The 3,086-nt window shown below is 52.9% G+C and overlaps 1 pseudogene; it reads right to left on the bottom strand.

The window, feature by feature from the left end:
- Positions 1–1,091, bottom strand: LOC122706848 (annotated as a pseudogene).
- Between the last annotated feature and the right edge of the window lie 1,995 nt (positions 1,092–3,086).

Below are 3,086 nucleotides of genomic sequence, written 5' to 3'. Positions count from 1 at the left end.
TTAATTCTCGTTCAGGACCTCATCGATCCAGGGCCGGTAATGGGAGATCCGGGTGAACGGCGGGGGCTTTGCATTGGACTGTCCATAGGAGACAATGCCCTGGGCCACCCTAGCACACAGAAGAGGGCCTCCTGAGTCTCCCTGTGGGACAGAGAAGGAAAGGGAGAGAGAGAAGGTGAGCCAGGGAAACCACCCCGTCCTCCCTGATGTCCCAACTCTGAGTTTGTAGACCTGCCATCAGGCTCAGGAACACTGGCTCCTTCTAAGGTGACATGTGTCTGTCTGATGTGGTATCTTCCTTTCCTTCCTGCCACCCCCTGACCCTGGACAGCACCCCCTGACCCTGAGCAGAATCTTGTCAGAGAACCCATGGGGCCGAGGGAGGAGGATCTGCAGAGGGACAGTCCCAGTCCTCAGACCTGAGGTCTCACACTTGGTCACTGGCTGACACTCCAAACTCCCATCTCCTTCCAAAAGTGTCTGCACCCTGCACAGTGATGTGTGGGGAAGACCGTAGTCTGAGAATCACCTTAAATGTAGATTTTGTGCTCTGAGGATGGCCCACACACAGCTGCAGACTGTGGTCAAAAGCAGGGAAGAGGCTGCAGACCTGGGGCTCCATGATTTTCAGCTCCACCTCTTGCAGAGTGCTGGAGGCTGGTTCCTTCACATCTGTTTTTCCCCAGCTAGCCACCCAGCACATTCTCCTGGGACGGAAAAGGTGAACTGGGATGGGAGGGGCAGTGTCCCCACGGCCAGGGTCAGGCTGGCTTTCTCCTTCAGCTGTGACGGGAATGGTGGCTGTCAGTGAGGGAAATGGGCTTGGGGCCGTGTGGAGGCAGCCAGGAAGGGACAGGGCAGCTGCTCCACATGAGAGCCAGCTACAGAGGCTGAGCTGAGGGCTCCTGGTGAGGGGCAGGTTGGGAAGATGTGAAGGTAATGGGTCCTGAGGGAGAAGTCATGGAGAACAGGGAGTGGGGGTGGAAGCCTGGAGGACAGGGAGCAGGGAGTGGGGAAGGAAGCCCTAGAGAACAGGGCACGAGTAAGGGAATAAGAATTTGCACCTTCAGTAACATGATGTCGTGGAGACCAATGGACACTCATATTTTGATGAGGAAACTTTTGATGAGGACTTTCAGCACAGTGTCAAACATTCTGTACAGAGAAGACCACCCCCTGGGACCCCCTGCTCCGGGCTTCCCCCAGTCAAGGTGGGCTCCTAGATCCTGGGAGAGACCCTGGGCTGCAGAGAGTGGGTGTGCACTGCCCAAGTGGAGACTTCACTCTGGGGTGTTGGGGAGAAATCCTGGGGTTCTGTTTAAGGATCAGCAATCTTCCGAGTAAATCTTGTTTTAGAGGTTGATCCTGCAGTTCACAGAAGGAGTGGCCGGGGACTCTCCAGCCTGGGCTCTGCACCAGAGGAGGAGGAGGGGCAGCGGGAGGGAGGACGGCGCATCTTCTCAGAGAGGCTGCCCAGGGCACGTGCTGCTTCTCTTCACAGACTTGGGTTTTTAACTCCCAACAGGCGAGGGCAGGGCCAGGCTGGTCACCATATGAACTGACTGGTCACCTTCTCTACCCTTATACTGTGCCTGCCATCTTTCTAATCAGACATTCCCATACAGATGCCCTCTGTTTTGTGCATTTTGGGGTGAAGCTGAGGCCTGAACTTCCAAGTCTTGGCCTCAGGGATGAGCTCTCCACTGTGTTTCCTCATTGGTGTGGAGGTGGAGGGCTCATGTGCTCCCAGGCAGGGCAGCTGGTTAAGGTCCATCAGAGACATGGGTGGGGTAGTCTTTACACTGAGAATTCAGAAGCATATGCACTTTGAAGGCCATGATGCCCAGTAGGAATACATTTTGCAAAAACCCCCTGTGCATTCACTACATGTATGTGAGTACTGAGCACAAACTTTTACCCATGCAGATGAATCAGAAGTTTCAGGAAATAGGGTTTATCCTTACCATGTGCAATGCTCTCCATCAGTTTCTACTTCTTGTCATTCCCTTTTATTCCAATCTGCAGTGTAATGTAAGTGGCATGCCACTTAAAGATGATTACCTGACACTTGAAAAACATGATATGGCTCTCTCTCTTCCTCGAATCTGATAGTTCACTGGCTTAGAAGAAGGATCCAGAAGATCTAGCTGGAGTCAGTGTCTGTCAGCCCCTTGGGGTCTGATTCACTCTGTGGGCTCCGCCCAGCTCCCCACAGTGTCCACTGACCCCACCACTTCCTGAGGGCCAGGCTGGCAGGGTCGGCTGACCACTCTCCCCCCGTCTCCAGTGTCCAGCTCCTTGGAGAGCCGGTCTGCCCTGTGGATGTGTGGATGTACTATCCTTGGGGTCTGGGGGTCAACAGTGGATGGGGCCCGAGCCACAACTCAGTCTCCCAAGCAAGACGTCACACATAGAGACTCTACTCCTTGTATTTCATGTTTTAAAACTCTTATTTAATTATATAAATATAAAGGGAGAGTTAGGGCAAAAATCATAAAAATGGTTTATAATCATTCCATGTAAGTTCTTTTATTTTTGAGAACCTGCCACATTTCTTCTTTTTTAAAAAAAAATTGGAAAGTGCTTCCCTGGTGGCTCAGTGGTAAAGAATCCGCCTGCGGAAGACATGGGTTCGATCTCTGATTGAAGAAGATCTCCTGCTGCAGAGCAACTGAACCCATGCGCCATAACTACTGAGCCAGCGCGCCAGCCCAGGAGCCTCGGCAACTGAGCCCACGTGGCCCAACTCCTGGAGCCCACACACCTGGAGCCCGTGCTCTGCAAGGAGAGGAGCGTCACAATGAGCAGCCTGGGCATCGTGACGAGAGAGGGGGCCCCTCTTGTTGCAAATAGAGAAAACCCCTGCAGCCACAGAGACCCAGTACAGCAAAAACAAATGAGTAGGTGGTGTGCATGTGTCTGCTCTTCACATAGAGTTAGTTTATAATCAGATATGTTCATCAGGACTGATCTTATGTCTACATTGATCAGTGGCAGAACTGGAAGCCCAGACTGAGGGCTGACAGGCAGTGGGGAAAATGAGGTCTCTCGGTCCCTGGACTGGGGCAGCAGTAGCGGCTCTTTCT

The sequence above is a fragment of the Cervus elaphus genome, chromosome 13 (assembly GCF_910594005.1).
Source record: "Cervus elaphus chromosome 13, mCerEla1.1, whole genome shotgun sequence".
Classification (NCBI taxonomy): Eukaryota; Metazoa; Chordata; class Mammalia; order Artiodactyla; family Cervidae; genus Cervus; species Cervus elaphus.
The sequence above is the reverse complement of the archived record's forward strand: the minus strand, read 5'-3'. Positions and strand labels throughout refer to the sequence as shown.